At 44.3% G+C, this 17,172-nt stretch overlaps 1 protein-coding gene across 1 annotated transcript in view; it reads right to left on the bottom strand.

The window, feature by feature from the left end:
• The window catches only part of HMCN1 (hemicentin 1), a 286,626-nt gene that overhangs the window by 217,480 nt on the left and 51,974 nt on the right, over positions 1-17,172 (bottom strand). The gene's annotated exons all lie outside the window — the stretch shown is intronic.

Below are 17,172 nucleotides of genomic sequence, written 5' to 3'. Positions count from 1 at the left end.
TTCCAGGAATTGTCAAACTCAGGCAGGGATGCTGAAGAATCTCCTACAGAAGTAGGAGCAGAAATGTTCACTTGTTCATACTCTGTCCAGAATGGAAATTAATCCAGCAAATACTTTTGGTATTCTGCCCACATTTCCCTTTTTGCCATCCACCCTTGGCCCTTGGCGGCTTCCCCATGAACAAATGCGGCCCCTGGGGCTGAGAAAGGTTCCTCAGACTGATTTATTCATTGTAAGTTGCCATTTGTACAACTGAGTTTCCCCGGCAAGTGCTCAGAACCCATCTTGCTAACCCAAATTCACTTTGATGGGCTTTGTCGCAGAGTTGCCATATTTGAAACAATCAAGAGACACATTCGCTGCATCGCATCTGTCCCTTAAAAGCATAAGAAGTTTCAAATTAAAACAATTAATATATATGCAAAAGGCAGTGTTCTCGAAGCTACAGTGTTCTCGAAGCTACTAACATGAGTTTGGCCAAACTGCGGGAGGCAGTGAAGGATAGGTGTGCCTGGCGTGCTCTGGTCCATGGGGTCACGAAGAGTCGGACACGACTGAACGACTGAACAAACAACAACAAGGCAGTTTCCAGGTAGGTAGGAAGTTTGTCGCTGTTGTAAGCTAAACTCTTTCTGCGTATTTATTGACCAAGAGGCAGGCTGTTCAATCAACTACCCCTATGGCTAATAATTCCCATCAGATAATAAATAATAATAATAATAATAATAATAATAATAATTTATTATTTACGCCCCGCCAATCTAGCTGGGTTTCCCCAGCCACTCTGGGCAGCTCCCAACAGAACATTAAAAACACAATAAAACATCAAACATTAAAAACTCCCCTATACCACCCGTGCAATGCAATCCTATGTAGCCATAATCCTAGACTATGTCCTAGACTATGGTCAATGGCGCTTACTCCCAGCTGAGTGTGCATAGGATAGAAGACTTAAGGCCTCAAAAGCCAACACACCCTAGATTATTCCAAGCTCTACCTTGAGTCTACCTTGGACAGTTAGCTCTCAAAACATTTGTCCAAACCAGGGGTCAGCAAACTTTTTCAGCAGGGGGCCAGTCCACTGTCCCTCCGACCTTGTGGGGGGCCGGACTATATTTTGAAAAAAATATATATATGAAAGAATTCTTATGCCCCACAAATAACCAAGAGATGCGTTTTAAATAAAAGCACACATTCTACTCATGTAAAAACACCAGGCAGGCCCCACAAATAACCCAGAGATGCATTTTAGATAAAAGGCACATTCTACTCATGTAAAAACACGTTGATTTCCGGACCGTCCGCAGATCAGATTTAGAAAGTGATTGGGCCAGATCCGGCCCCCGGGCCTTAGTTTGCCTACCCAGGGTCCAAACTGTCTGGTTCTGTCCCTGCAACGTATCAGATTCCTCTGAGTTTCACCTTGGGACTTCCCAGGCTTTGCCCAAACCTGCCTTGGTGCTCCCTGTACTGGATCCAAGCTTTGGTGCAGCTCAGGAGACCAGCATTTTTACAGTCCAGTTCATGGTTTTATATTTTCCCTGCAGCTGCCAATGCACTCATTGCTAAAAAGTCTGTGCAAAAGTTGGCAGGTCCCAGTGCACAGAGCTTTGTACAAACTGTGGTGTGTTTTTTTTCAGTTTGGGCTCACATCCCCTGGGTTCGCAATGCAAAGCTTGAAGGATAAAAGCTTCGCCAAGCTCCCTGGATGTGAAGTATTAAAAAAAAAAACACGCTAGCCCCCAAACCTTTAAAAATAGACTGGAATTCAAGTTCATAAACTTTGGCATGTTACATGTGGATTTAGGTTTCTTTCTCTTTTTTGGACAGGTCTTAGCACATGTAATAGAAAGCAGAGAGAAGAGAAGCCATCCCTCACATTTCTTTAAACGAACTTGATGTTATTAGCTTGCTGCCGCGGGTGAAGGTGGTGTTGTTGAAATGAATAAAACAGAACTGGCTCTGGGTTGGATAAGGCGCTGGGAAAAGTGCCTTCTCTGGTGGGATGCCTTCTCTGTCGGTGGATTTACCTGGCAACATTGGTGGTCAGCAGCACTCCAAGCAGTGCCAGGGCACAATATCCTCCATGCCATGGAGAAACAGTATTTTCACATCCATCAAATTTAGCACAAGCACCCACAGGTAAAGGTAAAGAGACCCCTGACCATTAGGTCCAGTCGTGTCCGACTCTGGGGTTGCGGCGCTCATCTCGTTTTACTGGCCAAGGGAGCCGGTGTACAGCTTCCGGGTCATGTGGCCAGCATGACTAAGCCGCTTCTGGCGAACAGAGCAGCGCACGGAAACGCCATTTACCTTCCCACCGGAGCAGTAGGTACTTATTTATCTACTTGCACTTTGACGTGCGTTCAAACTGCAGGAGCAGGGACCGAGCAACGGGAGCTCAACCCGCAGCGAGGATTCGAACTGCCGACCTTCTGATTGGCAAGCCCTAGGTTCTGTGGTTTAGACCAGTGGTCCTCAACCCCCGGGCCACGGAGCGGTACCGGTCCGTGGATCAAATGGTACCAGGCCGCCCAAGGAACATTAAATTATTTCCATTTTATTTACTGTGGTGTATTTCTCTCGGGTTTGTATGACATTCCATGGGCGAGAGGTTAACCGGGTGTAACTGTATTTTATTTTGAAGGCATGTTTAAATACAATTAAATTAAATATAAACAATCAACGCCCCCCCTTAGCGGGCCGCGGTAAAATTATCAAACGTTGACCGGTCCACGGCGATGAAAAGGTTGGGAAGCACTGGTTTAGACCACAGCACCACCCTGCTTACAAGCACCCATACCTAACAATAAAAAATGATAAATTCCTCGTCTGCACCCATTTAACTCAAAAACGGAAAAGTCCAGGAGCATGCTTTCTTGATTTTATGTATTACATTTAGGGATTTTTTCAGCCAGAGCTCAGCTCCACCACATCGTAGGTGGGTGCTTTTTCCACCCTAAGAGAACAAGGGAGAAGTTTGTGCTGAGCTTTGGCATCTCTTTTTCTAGAGAAATAGCACCAATTACATTTGTATTCCACCTTTCTTTCAAAAAAAGCTTTTCATTTCCCAAGCCCTGACCAATCACAACCTGTAACATCACTGCCATAAGCTCAGTATGTTACTGCAACTATTTTTAACATGCTGCCAAATGAGTACAAGTTGCCATACAGGCATGTCATGAGCCAACCCTGGGCCTCGCATAATTCATCTACCCACAGTAATAATAATAATAATCATAATTTATTATTTATACCCCGCCCATCTGACTGGGTTTCCACAGCCACTCTAGGCGTCTTACTTACAGTACATAAAAAATTGTAAAATGTTTGACATTGAAAATTTCCCAACACACGTTTGCCTTCAGATGTCTTCTAATAGTCAGATAGTTGTTTATTGCCTTGGCATCTGATGGGAGGGTGTTACATGGGGCGGGTGCCACTACCAAGAAGGCCCTCTGCCTGGTTCCCTGTAGCTTCACTTCTCACAGTGAGGGAACCGCCAGAAGGCCCTCGGAGCTGGACATCAGTATCTGGGCTGAACGATGGAGGTGGAGATGCTCCTTCAGGTATACTGGGCTGAGGCCCCTTAGGGCTTTAAAGGTCAGCACCAACACTTTGAATTGTGCTCGGAAACGTGCTGGGAGCCAATGTAGGTCTTTCAGGACCAGTGTTATATGGTCTTGGCAGCCACTCCCAGTCAGCAGTCTAGCTGCCGCATTCTGGATTAGTTGTACCGGTAGTTTCCGGCATAGCTGTCAAGTTTTGGATTTGAAAATAAGGGATCAGCAGTCTCACCTATCCCGGGGACAGTCACATGTCAGTGGTGGGCGGAGCCAGGAGCAAAAGTGGGCGGAGCAGCAATGTAAACTCTAAGTGGCCTCGGGCTCGGAGCGGAGCAAAGAGGAGGGCAGCCAGCAAAGAGGAGGGCAGCCAGCAAAGAGGAGGGCAGCCATGTGCTCTGCACGATGGAGCCCCATCGTCTTCTTGTCTGATCCCATCAAAACAGGACAGGAAGCAGCAGCTGCTCAAAGGCAGCCAGGCTCCGCCCGCCAGCTAACCCTATTGGCCGGCTGAGGGGCTCGGCGGCAACGGATAGGGGCTGATGCAGGGGGAGGAATAACACCCCCCTGTAAGGACGGGAAATGGCTCCCACTTGCTTTGAGGGCTGAGGCTTTTCTCTCCAAGTAGATGAGGTCTTTCCACCCAGTCCCTGGCCAGCAGGGGAGGAGCTGCTTCCATTAAAAACAGGAAATTTAAGGGAAATAAAAAATAAGGGAGAGCAGCGGGAAACTGCTTAAAATAAGGGAGAATCCCGGGGAAAACGGGATACTTGACAGCACTGGTTTCCGGGTCACCTTCAAAGGTAGCCCCACATAGAGAACACTGCAGTAATCCAAGTGGGAGATAACTAGAGCATGCACCACTCTGGTGAGACAGTCTGCGGGCAGGTAGGGTTTCAGCCGGCGTACCAGTAAGTATTACAGCCCTGAATCCGCCAGACATAGAATTAATGGAGAATGAACCCACAGGCCTCTTTCAGGAGAAAGAGGACCAGCTGCCAAAGGGAGCATCACCTTGTCTAGGCCAACCACAAACCCCTTGCCTGCTGCTTCTTTTCAAGGACCACAGTGGAGAAGGCAGAAGGCACTATCTCAGGAACGCTGTCGTGCAGAGTTACAAGACTGTTCCCTTAAATCCCTTACAACTCACATGAGAGGTGGATCTCCAGCAATCATATGACACCTCATTGCCAACTGCCCTTTGCTTCAGGTCAGTTCTCCCCAGACCTTGGTCAGAAGAACCCAGTGAGTTCTAATAAGCATAAGATCATAGAATTGTAGAGTTGGAAGCACCCCTAGAGTCATCTGGTCCAACCCCCTGCAATGCAAGAATCTCAGCTAAAGCATCCATGACAGATGGCCATCCAACCTCACTGCAGTTCATATTATCCAATCAAAGTCTAGATATGTGATACTGAGCAACCTCTCGCCATTGAAGGCTGCCATTCTTATGGGCAGCAAGGCTGGTTTAGACACAAGAAGGTGTTATCCTACTGGAATGAATGGGGGCGGGGGAGCGTAATGGCTGCAAAAGTCTAACCGTGCATCACCCACATCTCTTGCAAATAACCAAAGCATTTTCCATGACAGTCAAACAGGCTGCAAGGAGGCAGATGATGAGGTTAACATCAAGCTGGAGAAGGGAACTTTAATTAGAAATCAATGAGAAGTCCTGAAAATTGAAGTGGTCTGCGGCGAATTATTTCTAGACTTAAACAAACATGCGATACTGAAGTATGGAATCTAAAATGTACTTGACATATGTTTTGAGTTTAAGAGTCTGTGACAAATTTTGTTCATTTCCCCCGCCCCCATACTAAATGGACTACATTTACATTCAACTTGCGGAGTTAAAAAGGACAGGGGAGAAAGAGGGATTTATTATACTACTCACACGAGGGAGCAAATTTCATCCAACAAAGCTGAGTCTTTCTATATTATAAATGGTGAATTAATTAGCACCGGTATCAATTAAGGAAAACGTCAGAGTTTTCAACACGGCTGAAGAGCGCAATTTCAAAGGAAAAAATTGAGAGGTTTTAAGCTTCCTGGCTGGAATACAGGAATGTGTTATGGGCTACCATCGAAGACAGCCCACCCAAAAATTCCACTGGGAATGGCGACATTACTGGTGGAGACTGGTAGGTAAGAGCATATTATGCCAGTCTCTCTTCTGCGCTGACTTTCAGTCCATTTCCAGACCTGATTCCAAGTGCTCATATTAACATTTAAAGTCTGAAACAGCTGGGGGAGGGTGTACATTATTATTATTACTATTATTATCTGCCATTCATTTGAATTTGAAGGCGCCTTGCATGCCTGCTTCTGGCAACTCCTGCAGCCAAGCCGCTGCCAAACATACTGCTCTGCTTTCCTTCAGACCACATCAGTGAGGCCGAGAATATGCTTGGCATATTCTAAGAAAGGCCTCTCACGATAAGGACATCCGCCTCTTTTGGCATAGAATATCAGGCCTGCTGGAGAATGGTCCTAACGATCCAGTGTCCACTATCAGACCCAATGAATGGATGCAATATTATCATTCACTATTGTCATAGTCATGATGATGAGGTCAACCAAACAACAGAATCTTTGGGTCAGATAGAAAAATTGGTTTTCAGGTAGAAAAATCCAAGTTGGAGACAGAACTGATAGAGCCAAAGAGTTAAAATCTTTCCAGAATGTATAACCTACTGCTCGAGTGGCATACTAAAGATGAAATGGTTAAATCAACAATGATAGACTGGGCAAGGGTTGTGGGGCACAAGATCATGTTGGAGGATTGGGAAAAAACTGGAAAACTGGTATAAAATTTTCAGCATGTAATCTGCTTAGGGAAAATGTAATGAAGATGATGTATGGATGGTACTTGACACCTGTTAAATTAGCAAAAAATTATCATGGTCAAAATAATAAGTGCTGGAAATGTAAAGAAGCAGAAGGAACTTTTTCCACTTGTGGTGGACATGCCCAAAAGTAAAAGACTTTTGGGAAAAGATTTATAATGAAATGAAGGTGTTGAAAAACACATTTAAAAAGAAACCAGAAGCCTTTTTACTGGGCATCCTAGGCCAAGAAATTCCAAAATGTGATAGAACTTTATTTATGTATGCCACAATAGCAGCTAGAATTTTGATAGCTAAAAACTGGAAGACAGAAGTAATTCCAACGATGGAAGAATGGCAGATGAAAATGATGGATTATATGGAGCTTGCAGAGATGACCGGGAAACTTCGTGACCAGAGGGATGACGCAGTGGAAGAAGAATGGAAGAAATTTAAATTGTACTTTAAAAATTATTGTATGATTGATAATGAGATATAACTTGGAAGAAAAGTTAGACTGTAGACATAGAGTTAGGTTAAGTGTTTAAGATAGATGAAATATGAGTTAAGATAACAGTAAAGATCAATAAGTAGGTATTTTAATAGCAAATAAGGTTTTTGCAAGATGTTTAGAAATTACTAAAGATGATAGACAAGGAACGCAGGAAGAGGAGATAGCAGAAGTCAACATACAATGTTAAGGATAGATGTTAGTGATAATAATAAGATTTTATGTTTTTATTGTAGGTTTGTTTTTATTGCAGGTATGTCATTATTGTTTGTTTTTTATATGGTTGTATTGCTGTGTTTGTTTGATTTTGTTGTTGTTTCTTTTCTTATAAAACTTAATAAATATTTTTTTAAAACAAACAACAGAATCTTTGGAAAGCTTACCAGACTGGCCTACAGCACCCTGAACTGAGGCCAAGAACCTTATTTAGCAGTTAAAAAGTAATAAAGCATACACTATTTACCCCCCAGAACTGTTGAAATCTAACATCGACTGGTGGGCCTCCCTGCTGGGAGTAATATTCTCATTTATCGATTCATCTGGTTTATTCCCTAAAGTTTGGGCCACAGTGGTAGTCATCCCTATATTCAAAAATAGCCTTACATCCAATCCTCGTTAGTTATCAACCAGTTTGCTATCTGTCATTAGCAAAGCATCTCTAAAATAAGCTAGTTGACTGGATAACCAATGAAGCTATTATTGATGAAGAGCAAACAGGATTCAGACAAAGTAGATCCACCACAGACCATTGCTTTGTACTAGCTCATTTTATAGATATGTTAAGAAACCAAGTGGCATGCTATATTTATTTATCTGAAACATTTCCACGCTGCTCTTCAATTCGAAAATCCCCAGGGCAGTGCTCACATTAGCTGTAACACAACAGAAAGTAAAGTTGTATTTATAACAAAGCCGAACAAATAAAAACAAGCAGCAACCAATTAGAAAATCCTCTAGCAGATTGAAAACCAGATGGGTAACTTGCTAGAAGGCCTGGGAAAATTGAAAGGTAATTGCTTGGTGCAAAAAAAAAACCATTCTACATGCAGGGCACCCAAACTGAACAGGCTCTCTCTCCATTTGCACATTTTCTTATCTCAGAAAATGGATCCCTAAGGAGGCCCTCTGATGAAGATCGTAATGTTTAAGGCCAGATTTCCCTTTCTAGATCATGGGGAAGATCCAATGACAGCATCAGTTCAAGCCAAAGGTTAGAAGCTTACATAATGTTGATATCAAAAGGCGTTAACCAGCTGTAAACATGTTAAAAATGCACATGAATCAACTAAAAACCACTTTGTATTGTGCGCTGGGAGGTTCTAAAACCCCCCAGCAAAAATTCAGAACACATTTGAGAATTTTAATTTCAAAACAAACACTCCAACTTGGCTTGACATATTTTATTATAAAGTCAAAGCCAGCTTTGTTAGCATGTAGTCTACTCAGGACACCAGTTTATAAAGGCAAAGGGCAAATTAGCAAGTTTGCAGTCCTGCCTGGAGACAAACAATGCAGAGGCAAAAGAATAAATCTGGCAGGAAAATGTCATCTACATTTCCCAAAGGCTCATGCAAGTTTGTGCCTGTGGCAATGTGTGTTACAAATACATGTTGTTGTTGTTCAGTCGTTCAGTCGTGTCCGACTCTTCGTGACCCCATGGACCAGAGCACGCCAGGCACGCCTATCCTTCACTGCCTCTCGCAGTTTGGCCAAACTCATGTTAGTAGCTTTGAGAACACTGTCCAACCATCTCATCCTCTGTCGTCCCCTTCTCCTTGTGCCCTCCATCTTTCCCAACATCAGGGTCTTTTCCAGGGAGTCTTCTCTTCTCATGAGGTGGCCAAAGTACTGGAGCCTCAACTTCAGGATTTGTCCTTCCAGTGAGCACTCAGGGCTGATTTCTTTAAGAATGGATAGGTTTGATCTTCTTGCAGTCCATGGGACTCTCAAGAGTCTCCTCCAGCACCATAATTCAAAAGCATCAATTCTTCGGCGATCAGCCTTCTTGATGGTCCAGCTCTCACTTCCGTACATTGCTACTGGGAAAACCATAGCTTTAACTATACGGACCTTTGTCGGCAAGGTGATGTCTTTGCTTTTTAAGATGCTGTCTAGATTTGTCATTGCTTTTCTCCCAAGAAGCAGGCGTCTTCTAATTTCGTGACTGCTGTCACCATCTGCAGTGATCATGGAACCCAAGAAATAATCTTCTATTTAATGTTGACAATCTGCTCTCTCAATTTGCTCTTCGGCCAACTCTGCTGCAATTGCTAGGTGCGGCCGTCTTTTATCCTCAGTTGGCGGCTGAGAACGTTAAAACTTCCTTGTTCAGGTCCGCCGATCAGGCTCCGCCCCATTGGCTGCCCATGATTGGGCTTTTTAAACTTCAGTCTTGGTGGGCTATCCTGCCCTGCAATGCAGCCAGCTGGGAAATTTACAATGGTCAGCCTCCCAAGTTTAAACACCCATTAAATTCTCACATGGGATTCTGGCCTATTGTTTAATTTTCAGATGTGCCTCCCGAAGATTACCTGAAGGGCACATGTCTACCAGCTCCATCTGGTACGCAAGCTGAGACCCTACCTGCCCACAGACTGTCCTCCCGGAGTGGTACATGCTCTGGTTATCTCCCGCTTGGACTACTGCAATGCACTCTACTTGGGGCTACCTTTGAAGGTGACCCAGAAACTACAATTAAACCAGAATGCGGCAGCTAGACTGGTGACTGGGAGCGGCCACCGAGACCACATAACGCTGGTCCTGAAAGACCTACATTGGCTCCCAGTACGTTTGCAGGCACAATTCAAAGTGCTGGTGCTGACCTTTAAAGCCCTAAAGGGCCTCAGCCCAGTATACCTGAAGGAATGTCTCCACCCCCATCGTTCAGCCCAGACACTGAGGTCCAGCTCTGAGGGCCTTCTGGCGGTTCCCTCCCTGTGAGAAGTGAGGTTACAGGGACCCAGGCAGAGGGCCTTCTTGGGAGTGGCACCCGCCCTGTGGAACGCCCTCCCATCCGATGTCAAGTGTGGGGATAGCCTGCAGATGGGACGACCAGTAATCCCAGAGTTCCTGCTCCCACTGCGTCGTGAAAGGGTCCGCTGGCTATGATCTGAAGGTAGTTGTCGTGAGTTCTGAAGGTTACTGAAGGTTTCTGAAGGTTTTCTGCAGGTATCTGAAGGTTCCGGAGATTCCGGAGGTCTCCGGATAGAAAGATAGGCTAAGCTAGGTAGCGGCCAAAACTTAGAAGGCCAAATAAAAGCTTTTGAAATAAAAGAAATAAAAACAGTCATTGGTGAAGAAGCTCTCAACTGCTCTGTGCGGCTGGTTTTGCTTTCGGTTTCTCTCTGGTTTGTCTCACACTGATGTTCTCTCTAGCTTGTCTCGCGCGTTCTCCACACACGCTACAGAGAGCGGAGGCTATTTATTAAAACATCGTCACAACATTTACAAGAACCAATCACAACCTTGTCTCTAAGCTAGTTTCTGGGTGGGAAACTATCAACTGACCGTTACATTGGCTAAATTGGTGCGCTTTGTCCCAAATGCGGAGGGATCCATGCAGCAAACTCTCTGCTGGATCCTTTGCCCTTCCTTCCTAGCGCAGAAGGTTACCTTAAAATAAACATAAACAGGTGCAGGAGCACCTTAAAAACGTATTCCCACAGTCAAGGAAATAAACTATCAGACTTTCAGAAGACATCTGAAGGCAACCCTGTTTAAGGAAGTTTTTAATGTCTGGTGTCTTATTATCTTTTTAATATTTTGTTGGGAGCCGCCCAGAGTATTAAGAGGACACCTTTAGGGGAACCTGCAAAAAACTCTGCGTTTGACAATAAGGCAACAACTTGCCTAGCAATTTTTGGGGGGATACGTTGGAATTTGAAACTAGCTCTAAAGTCCATTATTCTACGCACTGGATCATGGTGGCCAAAAGGAAATAACTGGAACTGTGTTAATATCACACGACTGGCATAGAGGAAAAACCGCTCTGTTTTAACAAATAACATGCTTGCAATTCTCGGGTTCGTGAACAAAATATTTGTGTAGCCTTCAGCAAAGGTGTGAAATTTCATCAGTTCCACAGAAACATGCATGCTATGTGCTATCTTTCACATCTGTGAATAGCTGAGAGAATGTACAGTGCCCCCGGCCCCATCCGCTGACAACGGCAAGGAGTCCTCTGCACCCTAGGCTTACAAGTGCTACAGAACCTCATTTAGAGTTAGTACTGTTGAAAACTATCTGTATCTGCATGGTGCTTATCCAAAACGGTTCAGAATTTCAGGTGCAAGGGCCTGGGTTCAGTTAGTATTGATAGGATTGTTTGTTTTAACAAAAAAAAGGGGGTGTGGGCTTTTAGCCAGAACAAATGCTAACTTCAGAATGCAAGCAACAAATGTTTAGGTGGAATTTTCAAATCTCCTTTCCCTGGTGGAACAACCTTTACCCTCTGACAAGCTAAAGGAAGTAGACTAGAATCATTAGGGCTTTATTACTTTACAGGCTAGAGCTTGGCAGCCTCAATGTGATGACAAAAATGACTGCAACGTTAATGTATTTGCAATAATCGGCGCAGGGCAGTCGTGACACAACACCATATAATATGGCTGGAATCCAGGGGTGTGTGTATGTCCCCCACCCCTAGCCAGGTGTTTCTTTCAAAAGGCACTTTTTACACATTCCCAGCTCCAGAAACTTCCAAGCTGTCCTTTAGTTCCTTCAAATCGGAAAACAGTTTGGGAACTACACACAAGAGCTTTCTCGAGGAGAAAAAAATACCATGCCCCTTTCATTCTGTCTAATTCCTAAGATGCTTTTTGGATTCAGGGAGATTTACAGAACGGTTTAAAGAGTTCTAGGGAGGAGCATGTTCTGAAAAGGAAACTCTGGGGGGATATCCAGGTGCATAAATTTCAAGCACACACTCCTCTGGATTTCAGCCTGTGTCTCTATGTTATTTATGACACCAAACTAGTGCTTGAAAACCTGTAGGGAACCAATAATACACCAGATAAGCACTACTCGGGGCTTGTTCGCACTTCTGCTTGTCCAGTGCCTAGAAAACACGGGTCCTTGCGGCTTTCCTCCTGTTCTGCTCCTTTCCCAGGGAAAACCCACTCTTTAGTGCTAAATTGGAGCAAGCATCAATCTGTAGAAAACCTGAATTGCCATTTGCTCCAATTGAGCACTAAAGAGCAGTTTTTCACGGGGAGAAGCAGCTGGGGAAGAGGAAGTGTGGACGAGCCCTTATTTGGTGTATCTAAAGATTGAAGTAAGCGTAACAGAACCACTGGTGCCTTTCTTTCTTTCTTTCTTTCTTTCCTCTTACTATGATTTATGTTCAATCACATTAAAAGCTAAAAAAAACAAAGAAACAAAACCCTGTTTGACCAACAAATGGCAGGGCAAAAAATGCTTCCATTTTTCAAAAATACATTTTTACTTATTTTATGTTTCCCTCACCCACCGTTCTCCTCATAAAGAAATATGGTTGATTACGACTGAATTTACTGATGATGTCATTCTGTTAAATGCAGCCTCATGATGTCATCCCACTAACTACGTGGCTTTATTGCATTGGATCATCAAATAATGTTGCACAGGGAAACAACTGAGCTAAAGAAATTTTGAAAAGGGGGGGAGGGATATTTGCGCAATCCATGTCACTACCTTACAACTATTGCTAGTTTCCAACCAGAATTGGAAAATGATTAATAGTAAACACAGCTATCTTACATATTACAGTGGTGCCTTGGTTCTCAAACTTAACCCGTTCCGGGAGTCTGTTTTACTCCCAAAACCGTTCAAAAACCAAGGCGTGGCTTCTGGTTGGCTGTGTCAGACATTCGGCTTACAAAAAGCGTTCACAAACCAGATCACTTACTTCCAGGTTTGTGGCCTTTGGGAGCCAATTTGTTCGACATCTAAGCCATTCGAGAACCAAGGTACCACTGTAGTTGTACCTAAGGGTTGCATCTAACTAAGTTCTACTCAGAGTGAAACCATTAAAACTAGTGGACCTGGTAAATAATCATGTAACATTATATACAATCCTAACACTTTGCCAGAACTTGAAGGTTGAACAGCAGCTATGCTGTCAACATTATATATGGCATAGCGTCGGGTATGACATAACAAAGGATGCACCATTGTTAGTTTTGCATTCCAATTCTGAACAGAATCAGACTGAATAAAAACCTATTCAAGAATACCTCCAAGTTTAAAGCTGCTTGAATAATCCAGACTCTGCTGCCAGAAGGTCAAGTACACAGCGCTGTCTCTCCTCACTGACAACTCCTGGTTAATGGCTCTAGCCAAGTTTGTATATTATTATTATTATTATTATTATTATTATTATTATTATTAATACCCTGACAATCTGGCTGGGTCTCCCCAGCCACTCTGGGCGGCTCCCAACAGAATATTAAAAACATGATAAAACATCAAACAATAAAAAACTTCCCTAAGCAGGGCTGCCTTCAGGTGTCTTCTGAAAGTCAGGTATTTGTTTATTTCCTTGACATCTGATGGGAGGGTTTTCCACAGGGCGGGCGCCACTACCGAGAAGGCCCTCTGCCTCTGTGCATGACTAAAGAGTACAGGTGATTTTATTATTATTATTATTTTGGTCATGGAAACTATTAGCTGGAAATGCTCACAGAAGGTATGCTAAAAAATACAGGCCTTTCCTCCTCCCCAGCTAGAGATGATGTTGTAAGAGAACAATAGACATGGGGCCAGTCTCGTTTGGAACTGGGATGGGAAGATACACACAGAATCATAGACTTATAGAACTGTAGAGTTGGAAGAGTTGGAACTGTAGGGTGGAGCTATGGTCTAAACCACTGACCTTAGGGTTTACCGATCAGAAGGTCGGCAGGTCAAATCTCCACAATGGGGTGAGCTCCCATTGTTCGGTCCCAACTCCTGCCCACCTAGCAGTTCAAAGTGCAAGTGCAAGTAGATAAATAGGTACCGCTCTGGTGGGAAGGTAAACAGCGTTTTCATGCGCTACTCTGGTTCACCAGAAGTCGCTTAGTCATGCTGGCCACATGACCCGGAAGCTTCTGCGGACAAACACCAGCTCCCTCAGCTTACAGTGGTGCCCCGCTAGACGAAAATAATTCGTTCTACGAGTTTTTCCATAGAGCGAATTATTCGTCTAGCGAAGCAGCAATGGAGCGCTGAGGTTTTCGCGCTAAAAAAAAATATGTCTTGCCAAGCAGCCCCATTGACTTTTTCATCTTGTGCGGCAGCTTCCGCTAGACGAATGGTGTTCGTTTAGCGAGTTTTTCGTCTAGCGAGGCATTCGTCTAGCGGGGCACCACTGTATAGCGCGAGATGAGCGCGCAACCCCAGAGTTGTCCGCGACTGGACCTAGCAGTCAAGGGTACCCTTACCTTTACCTTTAGAGTTGGAAGGGGCCCTGAGGATCATGTAGTCCAACCTCCTGGAATGCAGGAATATGCAGATGTAGCCATATTGAACCTACAACCTTGGTGTTATCAGCACCACACTCCAACCAACTGAGATAAATACAATGTGTGGGCTTGACTTGCTCTCTGTGCTGTGCCCAAAGCCATCCAACACCTTAGAAATGTGCTGTGGGCAACTATGTAATTGTAAATAAGTTATTCAAACTCCTAAGAACATGTCAATGCATGCTACAGGTGGCAGCTAGTTTAAGAGTGTAGAATGGACATGCCCTCTGAGAATCCTAAAATCAGTTGGAACATAGCATAGTGAATTCCATCTACTGTATACAGAGTGAATTCATCTGGTCATTGACACAGTTTTCCCTCTTGCTGTGGTAAAGTCATATAAAGATGTGTTGTGTTGACCATTTTACGCTGGGGCACCATGAGGTTACAATTTGGTTTTTGTGGTTAGCTGGCACTTGACCTCCAGATCCATGATTTGCCGAACTCTCAAAGTACTCAGTGCGTTTGAATACAATTGTGACTTGATTAATGAGAGGGAGGTAATCGCTTCACTGTGTGAGAAAAAACATTTATTAGAATCTATTTTTAGTAGTACATTAAAGTCAATGTTCTGCAGAATAAGAAAGCTCTCTAAGTCCCTACCTACCACATACAGATACGCTTCCTCTCGAAGGCCACGTCATGTAAGTTCCCAGTTTCAATTTATTTAGCAAAAACTTGCTATAACAGACACGATGCTTCCAAGCACAACATATCCAGATCTACAACTAGAAAACCAAATAGCAATCCAAAAGCTCGTGATCAAGATGTTCGAAAAGTTAACATGCGTGGGACAATAAAGCAGTCAAACTCTGACTGCATAAACCAAAATTCCATTTAAAAAACACCACGATGTTCATATTTTTTTCTGAGTCATACCGCAAGGCAGCTGATGGAATACTGTGTATATTGGGAAGTCCAAGAGAATGTTTACGACTAGGGCAGATGATTTAGATTACCAAAATTAACAACATGTGACTTTTTTGATTCAGCAAATTCAGTTATGAGAGCTTACGAAATAGCTATTGTCCGCAGCAACAACGTGGAACCTGAAAGTCCCCCAAAGTGTTCCAAGTTTACAGTCCCTTCATAACACCTTTGTCATGCTTTTCTCAGGAATGGCTTTAATGTAGAAAACCAAAAATGAAACTGTGTCTTCCGCCCAAGTGGTGGAATGGTGCCCAATTGTGAATGCAATTACTCAGAGTAAGCAAATCAGCAGAGCTAATTCAGAAATCCCCAAACGGTGTTTCAGGCATGTTGCTGTGCCAGGAAAGAACTGCTAGAGTGCCACGAGAAGCTGGTTAGCTAAATGTGCACCAGAAACACCCCTTCCACATTGGAGGCTGACCACTGCATCTCTGCATGTAGACTTTTCTGAACTGAGCAACCATCAGGGACCGCCTCTTTCCATATGAACCTACCCGGACCCTGAGATCATCTTCTGAGGCCCTCCTCCATGTGCCTCCCCCTCGAGAGGTCCGGAGGGTGACAACACGAGAACGGGGCCTTCTTTGCAGTGGCTCCCCGTCTGTGGAATGTTCTCCCCATGGAAGTTCACCTGGCACCTTCATTTTACACCTTTAGGCGCCAGGCAAAAACGTTCCTTTTTAACCAGGCCTTTGGTTGACCTGATTTACATCCTATGCCAGGTGGAGGCAACCTAAGGCTCATGGGCCACAAGTGGCCCGCGGGGGTCGTTTAACCGGCCCACAAGCTGCCCCCGAACTGAGCCAGCCACTCAGTAAGTCCCCGCATGCTGCACTAAACCGGTGCGGCGCGGTGCGGCGCAGGGGCTCACTTCCGCAGACGCCGGAAATATTTTCTACGCAGATGTAGACACCAGAACTCGCAGCCCAGCGCGCGATCTGGCCCACAGAGGGTTCTCCACTGGAGTGAACCGGCCCAGGCGAGGTAAACCTTGCTGACCCCTGTCCTATGCCCTTTTAAAATATGGCTCTTTTGGGGGGGATTATTGGGTTGTTGTTTGATTATATATATTGTGGTTTTTATGTTATCTTTTCTGTGAACTGCCCTGAGACCTCTGGGTATAGGGCAGTATATAAATCAATTAAATAAATAAATAGTATTTTCAGTGTATAATGAAACTAAGAATCAAAGTACAGTTGTACCTTGGTTCTCAAACAGAATGCCTTCTGGGAGTCCGTTCAACTCCCAGGACCGTTCAAAAACCAAGGCACGGCTTCCGATTGGCTGCAGGAGCGCCTGACGTTCAGCTTCCGAAAATCGTTTGAAAACTGGAACACTCACTTCTGGGTTTCGATTGTTCAGGAGCCGATTTGTTCGGTAGCCAAGGCATTTGAGATCCAAGGTATGACTGAGAGGATTAAATCCCTTCTCTGTCCATGCTACAGCTCCAGTTACCCACACCACCGGAGCTGCTATTTGCAAGGTTTCGACTAAAGTCACTGGAGAATTATTCATGCAGCTCTTTTGCGGCACTTACTTTGGTCTCAAGCAATATTTTATAGTTGGGCATTGTGCAAGATCAGTATTTTTGAAGAACAGTATGTCTCTGTTCCATTGGGCTTCGCAGAGCTAACAAACCCTCTTTGAACAGAAATTAAATAAAGGGACACTTTAACCGTTTGTGACACGGGACGCTAGTTCAGATGCCATGCTTGCCCGTGGCTGGAAGGAAGCAGTATCTAAAAATCTATCCAGATTTCTGGAGTGAGCCAGTAAATATAAAGTGTTGGGAGTTGAACCAAGAAGACCTGAGTTCAAATCTCTGCTCGCTAATGAAACTGATTGGACGGCCTTGAGCAAAT

This window comes from Lacerta agilis, chromosome 6, assembly GCF_009819535.1.
Source record: "Lacerta agilis isolate rLacAgi1 chromosome 6, rLacAgi1.pri, whole genome shotgun sequence".
Classification (NCBI taxonomy): Eukaryota; Metazoa; Chordata; class Lepidosauria; order Squamata; family Lacertidae; genus Lacerta; species Lacerta agilis.
The sequence above is the reverse complement of the archived record's forward strand: the minus strand, read 5'-3'. Positions and strand labels throughout refer to the sequence as shown.